At 44.3% G+C, this 19,908-nt stretch overlaps 1 protein-coding gene and 1 long non-coding RNA gene across 3 annotated transcripts in view; both read left to right on the plus strand.

The window, feature by feature from the left end:
- The window catches only part of LOC119953350, a 33,492-nt gene extending 19,293 nt beyond the window's left edge, over positions 1-14,199 (plus strand). The window contains exons 5-6 of one of the 2 annotated variants that reach the window (XR_005457999.1): positions 6,144-6,276; positions 12,563-14,199. This is a non-coding gene — a long non-coding RNA (uncharacterized LOC119953350). Of the gene's footprint in view, positions 1-6,143; positions 6,277-8,191; positions 8,686-12,562 lie in introns of those variants that run through there. The other variant, XR_005458002.1, reaches the window with a different exon arrangement.
- Positions 1-19,908, plus strand: part of LOC119953348 (myosin-4-like) — a 288,309-nt gene that overhangs the window by 174,681 nt on the left and 93,720 nt on the right. The gene's annotated exons all lie outside the window — the stretch shown is intronic.

A 19,908-nucleotide genomic window follows, 5' to 3' on the forward strand; every position in this document is an offset into this window, starting at 1 on the left:
AGGGAGGGAGACAAAAAACAAGTAACTATGGACAAGTTAGTTTAACATCTGTCATTGAGAAAACGTTAAAGTCCATTATAAAGGATGTACTAGCAGAGCATTTAGAAATACGTAATAAAATCAAGTAGGGTTCGCATGCCTTCATGAAGGGGAAATAATGCCTGAAAAAATTATTAGACTCCTTTGAGGTAGCACTAAGCAGGACAGATAAAGAGGAACCAGTAGATGTAATATACTTGGATTTCCAAAAAGCGTTTGATAAGGCACCACACAAAAGGCTAGTTACCAAAATAAGAGCACATGGTATTGGGGATATACATATTAGCATGGATAGACTAACTGGTAGAAGACAGAGAGTTGGGATAGAAGCGGCATTTTCAGGAAGACAACCTGTAACTAGTGTTGTACCACAGGGATCAGTGCTGGCACCACAATTATTTACAATATATATTAATGACTTGAACAAGGGAAGTGAATGTACTATTGCCAGGTTTGTGGATGACACAAAAAAAGATGGGAAGACAAGTGGTGAGGATAACACAAAGAGTCCACAGAGAGATATAGACAGGTTAGGTGAGTGGGCAAAAACTTGGCAGATGGAATATAATGTAGGAAAATGTGTTGTTATGCACTTTGGTGGGAAAGATAAGGGAGCTGAATATTATTTTGGATTTGTTCATTGTTACGTGTGCGGAGGTACAGTGAAAAGTATTTTTCGCGAGCACTGAACAGATCATTAAGTACATGAAAAGAAAAGAAAATACATAATAAGGCAACACAAGATACACAGTGTAACTACATAGACACCAGCATCGAGTGAAGCACACAGGGGTGTAGTATTAATCAGGTCAGTCTATAAGAGGGACTGCAGTCCATAATAAAGACTGCAGAAAACTACAGCACAGAGGGATCTCGGGGTTCTCGTGCATAAATCGCAAAAAGCCAGCATGCAAGTTCAGCAGGTAATAGGAAAGGCAAATGGAATGTTGTCCTTTATTTCAAAGGGAATGGAGTATAAAAACAGAAGTCTTGTTAAAACTATACAAAGCACTAGTCAGATCACACCTGGAATATTGTGAACAGTTTCGGTCCCCTTATTTAAGGATAGATATACTGGCATTGGAGGAAGTCCAGAGAAGGTTAATTCAGTTGATCCCAGGTATGGAGGGATTTTCTAATGAGGAGAGTGAGTAGGTTGGGTCTGAACTCATTGGAGTTTAAAAGGATGAGAGGCGATATTATTGAGTCATGCTCAGGGGGCTTGACAGGGTAGATGCTGAGAGCTTGATTCCTCTTGTGGGAGAATCTATGATTAGAGGACATAATGAAAGAGTAAGGGGTCGCCCATTTAATACCAAAATGAGGAGGAATTTCTTCTCTCAGAGGGTAGTGAATCTGTGGAATTCTTTAGCACAGAGGGCTGTAGAAGCTGGGTATATTCAAGGCTGAGATAGAAAGATTTTTAATCAGTAAGGGAATCCAGGATTATGGGGATAAGGCAGGAAAGTGGAGTTGAGGATTTTCATATCAGATCAGCCATGTTCTCTTGGAATTGTCATAGTAGGCACGATGGACTGAATGGCTTACTTCTGCTTCCACACTTATAGTCAAAACTGCAACTAAATGTATCCCTACAGATTTCATCACATGATTTGCCCCCACCATTTCGCCATTAGTCGGCAAACACATCCATTCTTGTGATCTATTACCTTCCTCCACAATTGCAAAGTAAAAAGACTCATTACCCAATTGGATGATGTTTGACAGTCAGCCAAACTGCCCCCCCCAATTTTCAGTATTTTTATATCTGGTAAAGACAAATGTTTGAAGGAAATGGGAAAAATAAATACTATTCCAATGATTTTTCCCCAGAGTTATACACAGCAGCACGCTGGATATTGATCTTCAATTCCGACAGATTCCAGGTCAATCCTGGAGGACTAGCTACCCATACTAAAGGCTGCAATAACATCTTGCTGAGTTGCTTCTGGAAAAGCTGTTTATTGACTGAGAATGGAGGCATTGACCAATTCTGGAAGGTCAAGTGGCTCCTTGCTGCTGAATAGGTGCAGTTTAATGTGGACTCTGCACATTCCCCCGTGTCTGCTTTGGTTTCCTCCGGGTGCTCTGGTTTCCTTCCACAAGTTCCAAAACACGTGCTTGTTAAGTGAATTGGGCATTTTGAATTCTCCCTCAGTGTACCCGAACAGGCGCCAGAGTATAGAGACAAAGGGATTTTCACAGTAACTTCATTGCAGAGTTAAGGTAAGCCTAATTGTGACACTAATACAGATTATTATTATCCCCTAAATTCTGAAAGCAGAAGTAAAAATGATTTAAGGATAAATGGGTATGAACATTTAAAGATCTTTGATAACAACAATCTATGATCTTTGATATTTCAGATGGTTTCTCCATGTGGGATTATTATTTTAGAACAAAGAACAATACAGCACAGGAACTGGCCCTTCGGCCTCCAAGCCTGTACTGGTCATGATACTAACCTTGGCCAAAACCCTCAGCACTTCCTTGTGCCGTATCCCTCCATACCCATCCTATCCATGTATTTGTCAAGATGCCTTTTGAACGCCGGTAATGTATCTGCTTCCACACCCGCCCCGGGAACGCGTTCCAGGCACTCACCACCCTCTGGATAAGAAAACTGCCTCGCGCATCTCTAAACTTTGCCCCACGGACCTTAAACCTATGCCCCCTGGTGACTGAGAAGGGTAATAATTTTCTCACAGCTCCACCAATTTATACCTCATACATTCCTTCCAGACGAAAATCCATGTGACTACTGCACAGCCACTCATCGTGATTTGTTGGTATCAAACTCTGGGCACTTTTGTATTTGGTTTATCCTTAAATCATTCAATTTTCTTACCAAAGATTTTATAATTTCCTGAACTTTTGCCATCTCTTCCCTTCATTGTAACTTAAAATCTTAACAAAGCAACAAAACGATGCACTTATTTATGGTCTCCATCATGGTTTGATACAAGTGTTTGGTTTGATATATTCATTTTGCTTTTATGAGTACCATTTCAAAAAAAACAGACCCAGTGTCATATAAATGTACTAATTAATCAGAGATGTCTTAGCATAATGGAAGTTAAGGCTTTGTGGCATGGTGGGTCCCTGCCTCTGAATCAGAAGCTCTGGGTAAAGCCCCACTCCAGAACTTGATGGCCATAGAAGGTGCATTGACGAGGGAGCCAAAACAGATTGTGTATCCTTCCAACACACACCAATGACAGGGAGTAAGAGCGGCAGAGAATCCTAGTCAGGCATATGATGGAAAGAACTCTGGAGCCTCGCCCATTACTGTCTAAAGCTCCAGACTACAAGATGCATTGGTAACTAACTGTATGTTAGTGCAGCAGCGCGACTCCCGAGTGAACTGTAACACACAATCATAATGGAAAGATGGGTTGTGATGACTTGGACGTTGGGCTCCCTCCACACTAACATCTAAGGTTTCCTCTCTACAACACTCCCCTCTAATTTGCTTCTTATAACCTGTCTTTTCGTGACAGCATTTGGTCATGTGCCTTAACATCTTGTATTAATGAGTAACATTTTATTTCATGATGCTCCCGATTATTCATATTGGTAAAAGGAAACTGCACAGTCTGTTGCCTGCAATTGATCTATAATGGTTTTAGACGCTCTTGTCGTGACTGGCAGGATAATAGTGGCATCGTTCCAAGGACAAAGCTATACAAGGACTGGAGAATAATTTCACCATTTTGATTTCCTGCTCCGATGGAACTCTGCACTAACTCCGACTATTAACCTGCACATCACACACTGGTGGCTTTTGATTTAAAGACAAAACAAGCTCCAGCTGGCACAGTTGGATAAGATGTGTATTTGTACCCTGACAATCGCGTCTTTAACTTTACAGTTGGGAACAGTAAGCAAACAGCAAGTAATCCTTTTGGATTTATAGTATTTGCTTCTATTTTGTTACGTATGGAGACAGCAGTTTGCTGGTATACCGAAGGCTCCCCATCTGTTTCATCAACGTTCTTCCATCCTCAAGGTACTTAAGTTAATTAGTAGCCTGCCTCGAACACTAAAACCCTGAGAGGGTTCTCCGGAAGCAGCTGCTACTCTGTCCCACTCTGTTAGTATTAAATATTACATGTGTTCATTCTAATTCCAGAGCACTTGTTAATCCCATTTGGGCAGTCATAATAGATTCTGTTTCCCATCAACCCATAATACACTATGCACATGTCCAACTGGTGTTAGATTGACACGGGCAGCTTATTTTGCACTTTTTACAATGCAGAGCATAATAAGTGGGGAGCGATAGAATGATTCCACTATAACTACAATTTGTATAACGTTTGGTCAGTCTCCATCTAATTCCAGTCGGCACATATGCACAGTATAAGACTCCCTCTAATTCAGTAGTGCTGGAAATACTCAGCAGGTCTGGAGAGGGAAATGTAGAGTTAATGTTTCCAGTCCAGAAGCAGCACGTGGCTGGAATGGCGGTTAGCACTGCTGCCTCGCAGCGCCAGCGACCCGGGTTCGATTCCAACCTTGGGTGATTGAATGGAGTTTGCACCTTCTCCCTGTGTCTGCCTGGGCGGGTGCTCCGGTTTCTTCCCATAGTCCAAAAATGTGCAGGTTAGGTGGAGTGACCTAGCTAATATTGCCCCTTAGTGTCCAAAAGATGTGCAGGTTAGGTCGAATGGCCTCCTTCTGCACTGCATTGAAGACTCTTCAGGAAATTGACCTCTGTACAGTTGCTGTAACGGCACAGTCCCCTAGGTGGCGATATTGGGTGCCGGTTCATATCTCTAATCCCACTTTCTGATGAGCTGGGCATTTAAAATAGTGCTAAAGAGCCGAAGGTTCGCCCAGAATAGCTGATCTCTCATTAACATAGCACAGAGAATAGTTGGCTCTTTTTAAAAGAAATACTAAATCTTTGACTCGCCAATTCCGTCCTTCTGTTGAAGTTAACCATTTCGCAGCAGGGCTGATCAGGTGGCTGCAGCAAGCGTTTTTATTCACAGGGCGAAAGATGTGTTCAACATCCCCATTTTGCCAGATCGGATTTTTAGCATCTGGCATCTACATATTCATAAATAACACCCTCAACATAATACATCTCGACATTTCCAACACAATTTCACTTTTGGAATAGCCTTGAAAAGTATTTTGATATGAACTCGCACCTAACGTTTTGAATGATGCCCCCAGGCGAGCTTTAACTCACTGGCAGGTGTGTACAGTATTGTTAAGTGCATTTTGTTCTCAGGCTGAACACCCTCTGAGTAACGCCCAAGAAGAGAGAGTTTGCCAAGGAAGCAAAGGTTCATCAGACTGTGTCTGGGATGACAGGATTGTCCAATGAGGGGAGATGGAGTCGACTGGGCCTGTATTTACTGGAGTTGAGATGAATGAGAGGGGAACTGAATGAAGCGTGTAAAATTCTGACAGGGCTGGACAGACTGATGCAACAATTATGTTTCCCTGGCTGGGAGATGGACGGGCAGGAGGGGGGTGGGAGGCAATTAGAACAAGGGGTCACAGTCTTAGGATACGGGGTAGGTCATTTAGGACTGAGACGAGGAGACATTTCTTCACTCAGAGGGTGGAGAACTCAGAAGGTGGTGAACCTATGGTATTCTCTGTGGTTATGTCACTGAATGTATTTAAGATGGAAATAAGATTTCTAGACACAAAAGGTGTTGAAGGGTATGGGGGAGTGGGTATGGCATTGAGATAGAGGATCAGCCATGATCACATAGAATGATGGAGCAGGCTTGATGGGCCCAATAGACTGCTCCTGCTTCTATTTTCTATTCAGGAAGCTGCAAAACAGATGGACATTCTTAGCACGGCCAACACAGTGAGCAAGCCTGTGATACAAGGTGTAACAGGTTGGTTTATACAGCATTGTAGAGAGGATAAAGGAGCAACATTGCTGTATATGACAAGGAGGCCCTACCATCAGAAACTGGAGTAAAACAGAAAATGCCAGGAACACTCAACAGGAAAGATGGTGCTTGTGGTGAAAGGGGGGGGGGGGGGGGGGGTTACACGTCAACGTTCCTATTCCCTCCACCAATGGTGTCTGACCTGCAGAGTATTTCCAGTATTTTCTGTTTTACTTTCAGCTTTACAGCATCCGCAGAACTTGGCTTTCTAAAATGAAATCAGGACACAGCAAGTGTGGTGGATCATCATCCTGGTCTCTTCTGCCGCCGAATGTGGATGCCTGGCTGCCTGAAGATGCAGGATAATAGAAAGGTAAATCATGGCAATGGTTCTCAAATAAATCCATGGCGTAGCATGGTTGCACAGTAGTTAGCACTGCTGCCTCACAGCATCAGGGATCTGTGCTCGATTCTAACCTTGGGTGACTGTGGAGTTTGCATGTTCTCCCCATGTGTGCGTGGGTTCCTACAGGTGCTCTGGTTACCTCTCACTGTCCAAAGATGTGTAGGTTAGGAGGGTTGGCCATGCAGAATTGTCCTTTCGTGTCCAAAGGTGCGCTGGTTAAGGGAATAGGGAATAGTGGTCATGGGAATAGGGAGGCAGAGTAGATCTAGGTTGGGTACTCTTTTGGAGGATCAGTACCAACTCAATGGGCCCAATGGCCTCCTTCTGCACCACAGAGATTCTATGAAATTTGACAATCATCAAAATCAAATATATTAGCAGGTGTTTTCCTCAGCTGGTGCAACACAAGCACTGTGAGTAAGAGGTTTGTACCACAAGGCACCACTTTGTAGATGAAGGAAGATGTGACAATTTGTGTACAGGTTACAAAGTGAAGGTGTATTTACATCCAAACTCTCAAAATCTGGCTTGAAGAGAGTGTGGATATATGCAAATAATGGTCACATCCTCAGATGTTTCTGGATAGAGCCATCTGATTCACTTGATTCACAAAGTCAGCAGGGTCAGAAGGAGGGAGGAGTCAGGAGTGCCTGTAGAAAACCTTTATATTGACTGAGACCATTGGGGAGCTGGAGGTAAGTGAACCCATTGAGAGTGGGCCCAGGTCACTGCAGAGGAAAGGGGAGATTCAGAGGCAGGTTGGTCCGACAAATGGTTCACTTGGGGTTGCCTCCTAGGAGACAGCTGAAAACTCAATCGCTAAGACTGAAAGCCACACACACCAGCACAGAACAACATTTGCAAGAACAAGATGAAGTCTTAGGCTGCAGTCTTTACATGAACTACTGCATAAATAAAACAATGGTGTTTAATTTCCAAATACTTTAATCCACATCTTGTTTCAAGAGGGCTGATAATAAAAGGGAGGGGGGAATTAATTCACTGAGGATGGTTCACTTGGGCGGCACAGTAGCGCAGTGGTTTGCACTGTTGCTTCACAGCGCCAGGGTTCGATTCCTGGCTTGGGTCACTGTGCGGAGTCTGTATGTTCTCCCTGTGTCTGTGTGGGGTTCCTCTGGGTGCTCCGGTTTCCTTCCACAGTCCAAAGATGTGCCGGGTAGGTGGACACTAAAGTGCCCTTAGTGTCCAAATAAAAGATTAGATGGAGTTACCGGGATAGGGTGGAGGTGTGGGCTTAAGTAGGGTGCTCTTTCCAAGAGCGGATGCAGACTCGATGGGCTGAATGGCCTCCTGCACTATAAATTCTATGAACTTGAGCAACCCGTGCAGCAATAGCTGAACGTCTGATGCCAGTGTTCAGAATAAAACATAAAGCGCTCATGCACTAGTTTCATTTTCTGTCCAGACTGCATTGTTCCTAATCTTTCTCCTGAAATCTGGACCGAACCTGCTCAACAGATTGAGCGGCGTTTGGATGCCACATATAATTATCGTATAAGAAGTCTTACAACACCAGGTTAAAGTCCAACAGGTTTGTTTCAAACACTAGGTTTTGGAGCACTGCTCCTTCCTCACGTGAATGAAGAGGTATGTTCCAGATATATATGTTTCTGGAACATTATAATCATCGTGACTACCTGTGTTTTCCCCTGGGCCATTCTGCAAGGCGCCTGGATGGGCTGAAGGTCGGAATTGTTGTTTATTTGCCCATAAAATTCTACTCTAAAATGGCCATATATCTTGTGTGTGTAATCTGATAGTTGCACCTCAGTGTTCGCCATTACATATGCAGTGTATACTGGCCCGTTTCTTCACAGCAACCACTTTCAAATATTGTCCTCGTTTTCCAATGTTGCCCAAGGATAACGATGGGGTTGTCGCAAAGGCATCTTGGACTCGAGCCTCGAAATGTGTGCATCAGTCTGCTGTGCTTTGCATCCGCATCAAAGGAGTTTTGTCTCAATTCTTGGATTAAAAAGGGACCTTTGGTGCAGATGTCACTGGGATTGAGGAACTGCCACTGTGGGTGTGATATTGGGATTCGGCACATCTTTGAAAAGGAAAATGTCTGCTGTCTATTGCCAGATGTGACGGGACTCCAGGTTTGACAACATTGGGTACCGAGAACACCGCTTCACAGCAACGGGGTGAATCCCAGTGTGACCCCGAGGGCGACTGGTTAACATCAGTTTAAATGCCACTACAACCCTCTCTCTCTCTCATATATATATTAATGTGTATGTATATGGATACATTTCTTACATGTAGTAATGCTTCTTGCACATAGCTCTGATTCAAGTACATGGCACAGTTCATTAATTGCTCCCGCACTCAAACACTACCTCTTCGCAGGTACCCTGCTGACACTACCCTGGCTGACGGAGTCAGCAGCTGGCTGACTCAGCCACAGTGCAGATGTTCCCCTTGGTCTGCCTTCCGCACCAATTAACGTCCCAGATCCCCCTATTCAGTCCTTACTCCTCTGCCACCTCCATGAATGGTCTCAATGCTGATCTCACCCGCTGCTCTTTAAACGGAAACAATCCACCAAAAATAGTTGGGCAACCTCCTGCCTCTCCCCCGTCACAAGAGTCGCTTCTGCTCCTATCCTACCCTCCCGCTCTCCTTTTGGGCAGTTCAAACCATGTCCATATCACAGTCAAGTTTAAGTTATTTCACCTGCAAGTTTGAATTGATCCTTTAAAAACAAGCTCAGTGCTTGACGTTTATCGCGCATTTTTATCTACACAAGCAAATTTGGTGCCGAGGGCAAACCAAAACGACAATTTTTATTCACGTTAACCACAGAGATGGTTATATTTTAACAAATGTTGAGTCCTTGTCCTCATTACAATTGCTCTGATGACTTTCCTTCATCCCTCTCCCGTGTTGAGGGGGCTAAAAACTGGACGTTGTCGATTACACCTTCCCAAATGGGATATTTAGCTTTCCCAAAAAAAAAATCAAATTTCAACTGCATCCGACTTCAATGCTTTCCAATCCGCTGGTTGGGGGGAGGCGAAGGGGAAAGGCGGGGTTAACCTCTTGGGTTTAAACACGGTTCCGGAACTGACCTGCTCTTCCAGCACACTTTGATCGAATTTTACCCAGAAAAAAAATATTATGGATCAAATCAGATGGTAACTAAGCAAACTCGCCACTGTCAAGGCAACAAGGACATCTGCAACGGTCAGAGGAGGAGAGTGGGGCTCACCAGCTCTCCACTTTCCATCACACACTCTCCAAATAGATTGTTTTCGTGAACAGCAAGAGCATAATTTAATTTAGTATTTCGTCATGGACGAAATGACCTTCAATGTCACTGTCATAACGTTAAAATTGCGAACAGGGCACACAAGTCACGGGCCACAGCGCATCCCTGAGCTGATTCTGTTTCTAAATGGACACTGAAATACAAGATTAAATACATTTCAACAGCAATTTGTAAATAATAAACTGGTAGTTTCAAAGAAGGAGGCTGGAGGCAAATAATTAGGGGCGAATATGTGTTACATGACAACTCTGAACTTGAGCCTAAAAATTCCAATGATAAATTACGATTCACGGGAGGGGGGGGAGGGGGGGGGGGGGAGACTTTAAATGGCCAGGCATTGCAAATGTCTTGGCTCGGTAAAGGACAGGTGCTGGCTCCTTGAATCCCATCTCGAGTTGCTGTGCCCTCGGGAGAATTCGCTTCGCTGTTGAGAAATTCCAAACACTGACCTCAAATCCTTGAGCACTTAAGACGTTAGTGTAAAGTGATCTCTTTTCTTTGAAAAGTTACCCAGAGGAATACTGCTGACAAGAAAATAGTTTCCAAAAGTCCCCAAATTAGATTATGTGCTATTTCGGGTCGCTGACTTTGTGCTCACTGACGGACACACAATAAACTCGAATCTCTACCGAATTCTAAATGCGTTTTCCAAAATAAGCGACATAAAGTGGGGTAGCTACATTACTAGCAAATGGCTAAAAGTCACCATGTTAATGTTCACCAATATGAATTGGACACTTTTTTCTTTTGCTAAAGTTTGTATACAATAAGTAATACTGGGAAGAAATTAATATTGCAAGCATTGGAATCCCCAGTGGAAATTGACAAGATGTCCAACAGGTTGACGCTTAATCTAAGTTATCTTCTTAAAGAGGTCTTTACTGAAAAAAAAACTAAATAGCAAATTGAAAACTATTTGCAAAACAGCGTGGTTAGCTTTGTCGGTTTATATAGAATCATGGGACCAGAGAAAGCAGGTAACTTGAGCCACTTCTTATCGGTGGGCGAGGTGTGATACCGGCTCTCCACAGTCCAGGAAGGCAATTGCCACTGTTCTTGCAAGAGTCACTTATTCCAGTCCAAAAAACGAGTGCGATTTTGCTTTTGCACCTTTTAGAAAATGAAACTTGCCACAAACAACACACATGTTTTCCTTTGTGTTGAGTTTCCTTCAAGGAAGATATGTCCACTACAATCTAACCACTTCAAACTCACTGAGCAGATGCCTAATTATTAAGCTAATACTGCGGCAATGATATGAAGGCGGCATCTAATGCTGTGAGATACGAGGGTTGAATGAAATCTAGTCATATTTCTCTCCTGCCTGACCCCGAAGGCAACTGATGTCCAGTCCTACATTCTAGTACCTTGTGCACGATTAAGTACTGGCTTTCTAGAACAATTGACTGGCCAACAACCTTCGTTCAACCTTTTAAGGGAGTCCTCCCTCAGACACCGATCTGTTCCTTCTGGAAGCATGATTCTTTTAAATGAATGTGTGGAGAAATGTAAGGGTGAATTTAACCACTTTCACTGATATAGCACTTTGCAGACAGTGTAGTGAATAGAATATCTGCCAACATTCAGAAGGGGGGGGGGGGGGGAGTAGTTTAGCTTAGAGTAGGGGTTTAATAAAGGTGGGACCTGTAAGGAAGGGAGACGGTTTTTGCACTACGTTTATAGTTTCATGTATATTGTTTATTTTGTTGTTGTTACAATACCAAAAGTACCTCAATAAAATATTTGTTTTAAAAAAAAGAAATATTTGCCAACATTAATTGATTATATAACCAATTTCCAGTTAGAAAGCATGATTAATCGCGTAAGATTAATTGGTGAGCTCCTGATGGATTAACTTCACAAGAGGAAGCAGCTTGATGCTGGACAAGCGCATTCTTTGGCAGAATGTCAAAATAAAAAGAGGGAAAATTCACTTTTCAGAGAAAATAGTATTAGCATTGATAGCTCCAATGGATTTCCTGAGTTTGTACGGCAAATCTATTAAGGTGTTAATTTTCTTCAAAGCTACTCACTTTCAGAACTCGAGTCTTTACTTTAAATAGAATAACAATCTTAAGATCCCTCAAAAGTCATGTTTATCCCACAGCTGTTACTTCAGGTTGTTAAGATTTGAGTAATCTGAAGTCTTGACATACCTAAAATGAGTCAGTTTGATCCCGCAGCTTCCTGGCTGGTGCAATGCTTGGAAATAGCCACTGTGTTGCAAGAAACGCACTTTAAAGTTCTCATAGAATTGCTACAGTGCAGAAGGAAGCCATTTGGCCCTTCGAGTCTGTACTGACCCACTGAAAAGTCACCCTACCCAAGTCCCCACTCTATCCCCGTGCCTCCATCTAACGTTTGGACACTAAGGGGCAATTTAGGATGGCCTTAAGGCTAAAATATGTGCTAATTCAATTTGTTAAGGATTAAGTTCTCACTTTATTGTGTCATTTGTTCTGCTTAATTCTGTTCCATTTATGGGTGGCACAGTGGTTAGCACTGCTGCCTCACAATGCCAGGGACTCTGGTTTAATTCCGGCCTTGGGTTATTGTCTGTGTGGAGTTTGCACATTCTCCCCGTTTCTGCGTGGGTTTCCTTCAGGTGCTCCAGTTTCCTCCCACAGTCCAAAAATATGCAGGTTAGGTAGATAGGCCATGCTAAATTGCCCCTTCGTGTCCATGGATGTACAGGGTATGAGGATAGGTGGGGCTGGGTGGGAGTGTGGACGTGGTAGAGTGTTCTTTCAAACGGTTGGTGCAGACTCGATGGGCAGAATTGCTTGTAGGGATTTTATGGTAATTCAAATTATGGCACATTGATTTTTGTTATGGAGCTAAATGATTGAATTCAGTCATGCAGGCATTGTCACTTTGTAAACGCATGTGGAAATATAATTTTCTGTTACATAGCATGTGGTTTATGTTTCTCTATGCTTTAACTTTTCTTCAATACAGGTTGGCAGGTTATTCAGCTGCAGCAGACAGCAGCCAGCCTTTGATTCAGCCTTCATCCACCACTTACTGTCACAGCTTTTCAGGAATGCCCAATGGATATTCACCGGGTGCAGGAACCCTTGAACAGTGAAGCTGGTTGCTGTGTCCCTTCAGCCAGGATTAGATAACTCTGCACAGACCAGAATGAAAACATCATGCATGTTCTGCTCAGTCATGCATAGAATGATATCAGGGGAACAGGGCTGTTTCATTCCTCCAACCATGTTTGTATAGTTTTTTCTTTTAATTTGCTTTCTTAAAAGTCTCATTGTTTTAGTACACATCCTGGAGCCCTCTCCATTTCTGCACCCTCTTACCTAATTTCTGTCTTTGTGTTTTATTTGGCTTTCTTGGTTTTGGGCAAGCTATTGACTTCGAAAGTCTGATCATTTTTGGTGCTCATTTCGTATGGATTGTGACGCCAGTACAATACCCATGGTGCTACAGACTATACATTTCTTTGTTAGACTTCTCTTGTTAGGTTTGCAGAACCAAACTGTATTACACCAGCAAGCTTAACAAAATTTATTTTAACTTATTTCTGGTCTGGACAAAAGACCAATTGAAAATTTTAACATTTGAGAATAATTATAGTAAAATAATTTGCATAATTCACAAATTCAACGGTAAATTTAGCAAAGAGACGATTTTTATAGTACAACCTCAAAGAATAGATCTAAAGTGTTTTATTTACACTTACTAAACTTGAGGTATTTAATTGTAGCCTTTAAAATAAGGAAAGAACCAGATTGTGTCCACATGGCTGGACTATTTGAATTACGTAGATTAGGGGGAACGAGGGGACATGCCCATTTAAAAATAAATAAAGAGGCAGTCAGTAAAAGGCTGGCAGGTCTCAAATTCAGGTTACCACAGGAAGTATACGTGGAAATTAAGGAAGCTCTTGCCAAAATCTATCAATCAGAGGACTGCAGAATAGCAAATGTTATGGCCCATTTAAAAAAGAGAGAGATGAACCTGACAACTATGGATGGGACTGCAATATGGTGGGAGCAATAATCCAGGACAAAATCAAAAGACATTCGGAAAATATGTGCCCAGTAAATAAAAGTCAATGTGACATGTTAAAAGCAAATTGTATTTGGCTAACTTGATCAGAGACGGTTGTTGAGGGAAAGGTGGTTGATTTTGTACATGTAGGCTTTCAAAATGTGTTTGGCAAAGTGACACAAAATAGATTTGTTAGCAAAATTAAAGCCCATGTGATTGAAAGAGCAGTGGCAGCGTGAATATAAAATTGGCTAAGGGCCTTCAGAGAGTAGTGATGAATGATTGTTTTTCTAATTAGAGAGAAGTATACAGTGTTACAATCAGTCCTACGTGAGATTCCCCAAACATTGTCCGGAATTCTCCGGCCGTTTGCTGGCAGGGAATTCTCTGTCCCCCTCCAACAGCGCCACCCCCGCCCATGGGTTTCCCAGCAGCGTGGGGTGTCTTCAATGGGAAATCCCATTGACAGCGGTGATAACAGAGAATCCCTCCACCAGCAAACAGTGCTCCAGTGAGAAACACGTAGTTGGGGGTCCAGAGACTCCAGCCCATTGTTGATCTAGGTGAGACCCCTCAATTTGTCACCACCTGGCTGGAATACCCCCAAAATTGTTACAAACCCCGGTGAGGAGGGATCACTGGCTCCATGCCTGTATTCAACCCACCCTCCGCTGGTAGCACAAAGGTTTAATCTAACAAGGTTCCCTTTTCCTTTTCCAGACCTGATAGTTATGTTTAAAAAGCAGCCAATTTAACTAGACTTTCTTGACTTAAGATGGAGTAAATTGGTTAACTAACAAGGTAAGGAGAGATGATAAAACATATGCATCTACATTCATATGGAATAGATGTAAGAATTAAGTCCAATAGTAAGTAAATATATGTAAAGATTTGCATGGAGCAGTCCTTGAGTTGCAAGGAGCAGATGATGACACATTGCAGCTGATACATATTGATTCCAGTAGTTGATTTTTCAGTTCAGGTGTTCTCTAGTTCAGTAGAGAGATTTCAGTTCTTTTTCCTTCTGCTGATTAATTGACTTTCACAGTCAGAGAGAGAGAGTTTTAGATGTTTCTGCAAAAGCCGGCTATTTTTGCAGGGTCCATGTCCTGGTTACTCTAACACCTTCAGTGTGGCAAAACTCCCAGCTGCTTTTTCACAGTTCATGTACAGACGAAGAAAGAGACAGACACCAGGCAGCTCTCTCGGCTAGCTTTTAACACCCATCTTTGTGCATTCGAACTGGAGTTCACAAGTCAGTCTAGTTAATTATGCCCAGGGGTTTTGGATGAGATAGCCATTGTGGTTCTTTGTTTTTGGATAATCAGTTTTTGGATGATTATAGATTTACCTTGTCTGGAACCACAAGGAAGGGTTCCATTGTTCCTTAGAGAATGTCCCAGCAGCCATTCCTGTCAGTGGCTAGCACTACATTTTCAGCAATCTTAAGAGTTGGTGTCCTTTTTAAAAATATAAAATTCAGGACTCTTAAAGTCCAATATTTCTGTGTATGATTCCAGGGTTTTTTCTCCATCATCAAAGCAATAGTGATATTTCCTAGAGGTCAGTATTTAGGATCACTCCTTCCTTTGATATATTTTAAATCCTGGAGTTAGATATGCAATGCGTCATTACAAAGTTTGCAGGGGACATGAAACTTGGAAATATAGTGAATGATGAGGAGGACAGTAACAGACTTCAGACCATGTCACTGTCTGTGTGGAGTCTGCACTTTTTCCCCATGTCTGCGTGGGTTTCCTCTAGGTGCTCTCGTTTCCTCCCACAAGTCCCAAAAGACGTGCTATTAGATAATTTGGGCATTCTGAATTCTCCCTCTGTGTACCTGAACAGGTGCGGAATGTGGCGACAAGGAGATTTTCACAGTAACTTCATTGCAGCGTTAATGTAAGTCTACCAGTGAGAATAAAGATTATTATTATTAGAAGAACAGATTCATAACATTTTGGTCAAAAGAATTAGGAAGGACAATATGAAAGAAAAGGGACAATCTTAAAGGCAATGAAGGAACATAGAAAACTATTATATATACACAAATCTTTAAAAGTGGCAGAACTATTTGAGAAGGATATTAAAAGGGATCCTTAAATTTGCTAATCAAAGAAAATATTACAAGAGCAAGGAAGTCATGCAAAATATTTGTAAGGCACTGATTAAGCTTCAGCTAGAGCATTGTGTTCAACACTGAGCATTGTATTTTTGGATGCAAATGATTTGAATAGATTTACAAGAATGGTATCAGAGGAAGGACTCCTGTTACGGGAAAAACTGGAGAAGCTAGCATTTTCTCCCCGAGAGCAGAGAAGGTTAAGAGAACATTTCACAGAGGGTGTTCACAATCATGAATGTATTTGATAGAGTAAACAAAGAAAAAACGCTTCCAGTGGCAGGAAGGTCAGTAACCATAAGACACAGAAATAAGGTTGAAAGAATCGGAGATGACATCAGGAAACATTTTATTAATATATTGAGTTGTTATGTTCTAAGGTGGAAACAGTTTCAGTAGTAACATTTTAAAGAGAATGGGTTGAACCCCCCCCCCCCCCCCCCCCCCCCCCCCCCCCCCCCGCCCAACAATGGGTTTCCTTCTTCCCCCCCCCCCCCAACCATGGGTTTCCTAGCAGGGCAACCGACGAGCAAAGTGAATGGCCATTGACTTCAGCGGGAATGGAGAATCCTACCAGTGGCCCATGGCTGCCGGAAAGCTCGCTGGAAGTGGGGGTATCCTGGCCAAAGTACTTGCAAAGCCTAGGGAAAGGAGAAGAGGAGTATGATTTATGGAATATCTCTGACAAAGAGATGGCACAGACATGTTAGGCCAAATGCAATGTATAATTTTATGATTCCACAAGTTGCATAAGCAAAGACCAAATTTTATTTTATTTTTACATTTTCCAATTAAGGACAATTTAGCGTGGCCAATCCACCTACCCAGCACATCTTTGGGTTGTAGGGGCGAAACCCACGCAAACACGGGGAGAATGTCCAAACTCCACACGGACAGTGACCCAGTGCCAGGAGCGAATCTGGTTAATCGGCGCTGTGAGGCAGCAGTGCTAATCACTGCGCCACCATGCTGCTCCCGCAAAGACTGAATTTTAAAGTCAGCAGGTTTTCTCATGAAGTGAGTACAGAGCAGTTGCACAAGTTCCTGTCTATGGTTAATGTGACATCACACAAAATATAAGTTGTGGTATTGGGTGATGGGAGTCATGGTCACATGTTTCCTGAAACTCATCTGATCACTGTTAGAGCTTGGAAAATCATTTTCTGGATTTTTGTTCTCTTAAACTAGCCTCGGTTTTAAAATCTTTTTGAGTAGCTACTCTTGGGGATTACATAGCTGCTGGTAGGTGGGTGAGAGGTGAGCATTACTAATCATAATGGGCAATTGCTTCATGACTATGGTACATTCAATGGATGGTCCTCAATACCATCCTACCAGTATTGCTGCTACAGTTTTACTTTCTCACGTTGCTGCCTGGGGTCAAAGATTACAGCTGGGCATGTTAATGTCCATTACTTTCTCCTGTAACATAATCATTTATAGCTTTCCAGTTGGTGTTTACCATAATAGTCTATAATGACAGTACATAATCTCTACGTTTAGCTTGTGTAATTTTGTAATTTTAGATTAAGTATATCAGGTAGTCTGTGCAGTGACGTGGAATTACAAAAGGCCTGCAAGACAGTGTCAAGCTACTATGGCACAGAGCAGCTAGCTGCAATGAACAGTTAAGTATTATAAGGGCTGAGAGCTTCTCCAACTATAGGATGGTGATGAACTAAGACTGCCTGAGAAAGAAAGGTCCTCTGGAGTAATCCGCACACAATGGGGATGATTTTGAGCCTGCAATTGCTGTCCATGGGATCAGCAGTGAGGGGAAAAAAAATCCCACGAGACTCAGGAAATGGGATTCTCACCCGAGAGACCATGGGCAAGATTCACCGATCTCCGACGCTGATATTGTATTCAACGATCAGGCGGAAAATCCCTTCCGATGTCCAAATCGGGGTGGCGCTGGTTTCACGCCGGTTTTCTATCCTCCGCCACCTCCTAAATGGCGTCATTACATCGTGTGCCTTTGGAATGGCATTGTCATGTCACCGGAAGGCCCTCCCACGATGCTCCGCTCTGGCGGTCGGTAACCCGGTGTGGCGGCTGCAGACTGAGTCCAGCGCCGCCACAGTCGGCCAGGAGCCCTGCTGCTGGTTAGGGTGTTTCTGTGAAGGCTGGGGGTACAGGTGGGGCGTACTGCTGGGGGGTGGCCAGGCGGGCACTATTTGTCAGGTCGGGTCCGCCAGGGCTGGCGCCATATTATACAGCACGACCGCTGCAGGTCATTGCTGTGCGCATGCGTGGCCACGGACCCGGCCATTCTCTAGCCGTTTATATCGTGCGAGCCATGAGTTTTACTCGGCACGGCTGCTAGCCCATCACTGTTCGCAGGATCGGTGAGGGTTCTCTGCCAATTTTGGCATCGTAAAATGCCACAGTTCCCACGCCGGTGTCGGCACCTCGCCTGAAAAACGGTGAATCCAGCCCCATGTTTTCCGATTTTCCTCGCCCCTCACGGGCAGCAAAGGACATGGACCTCATTTCAATAGACTTACATTAATTTTAATCTTATCGACTCCCCCTCCACATGATCTCACCTCACTAAATATTCATATCTCACCGCTGTGACGCCACTTTATGAGGTTCACAACAGGTTTAGGCAGACGTGAGGCAGTCGAGGGGATCCCTCTGGCGGCGCAGAGGTAATTATAGCCCCCAGGGGGGAGGGGGAGGCACTGCCAGGCTGGCATTGCCAGGTGGGCACTGTGCCAATCTATCAGTGCCAACCTGAGCAAGGGGCAGTGACATAGGCGGGCCCTAGTGTGAACCCCACTATTGGGGTAGTGCATTGATGTGTGGTGGGGATGGAGGGTGGACACACTGGTATTGGGGGGGGGGGGGGGAGTGTCAGCTACACTTCAGCAATGTTGGTGTGGGGGGGGGGGGGCACGCCAGGGAGGATTGTCAGGGGGGGAGGGTGAGCCCCCGAAAACTCAGTGCTGGGGGCCGTTAGGCTGCAACGTTGATCGGGACGCCATTCAAGATCGTGCCCGATCTCTGTGGAGCTGCTTTCCGGCTCTATGAGGCCAAGTCTCGCCAGAGTGTTGCCATAAACCACGTCCGCTAATTTCTTTCTTTCTAAGAGGCTCAATCTTTGCACAGTGCAACTGGAGAGTTACCAGCTTTCAGTCTAATGCTGGCACTTTGCCAAATTCTGGTAAAATTCCACCTAACATGTGCAAGTGGAGAGATAGAAAATTCTGCAAACATTGGATGAGATTCTCCAGTCCACCTGCCACGTTTACTGGCACCACGCATCTGGCACGACGGGAATCCCGCTGCCGGCCAATGGGGTCTCCCATTATGGCCACCCCACGCCATCAGGAAACCACGGGCAGAGGTATACTGCCCGCGGACTGGAGGATCCCGCTGACGGAGAATTCCACTGCAAATGTTTTGGATGTATAGTTGTTCAAGACACCCCAAGAAATATGAATGTAGAGCAAGGTTTAGAGGGCTACTACAAAACCAGAGACTGTGGTGGGATTCTCTGACCCCCGCGCCCGGTTGGAGAATCACCTGTGGGGGGGTGGGGGGGGGGGTGGACGCTGGTCCACCGATTCTCTGGTCGCCATATGGTCCTACCTGGCAGGACCTCGGCATTCATGTTGCGGGTGGCGGCCTGGTGGGGGGAGGGGGGATCTCCACGGTGGTCTGGCTCGCGATCAGGGCCTATTGAGCGGAGGGCGGGCTTATCCTAGTGGGGACCTATGTTCCTCCGCGCCGGGCCTCCACCAGGATCTCCGCCATGTTGCTTTGGGGCCGGCGCGAAGAAGGCAACCCATGCGCATGCCCGAACTTGCGCCGGCCGTAGCGCGCATGCGCAAACTCGCGCTGGCCGTAGTGCGCATGCGCAGAACCATGCTGCCCGTTCTGACACCAGTATCGGCAGCTGGAGCAGTGTGAGGCTCTCCAGTGCCATGCTGGCCTCCTGTGCGGCGCAGGATCGCTGGTCCTAGGGGCCTGTTGACGCCGGCGTAAAACGCTCCTGTGTAAAGCGCTCGGGCGGTTATGACGGCATCAACACTTAGCCCCAGGATCAGAGAATCCCGCCCTATCCATTAGTGGTTCCAGGACATTGTTTATTTTCACTCCATGAGATTGCCAGCTTTAGGGCTCCTACACAACATTTCCAGATTTGGCTTTTTCATTCCTTACT

The sequence above is a fragment of the Scyliorhinus canicula genome, chromosome 18, assembly GCF_902713615.1.
Source record: "Scyliorhinus canicula chromosome 18, sScyCan1.1, whole genome shotgun sequence".
NCBI classification, from domain to species: Eukaryota; Metazoa; Chordata; class Chondrichthyes; order Carcharhiniformes; family Scyliorhinidae; genus Scyliorhinus; species Scyliorhinus canicula.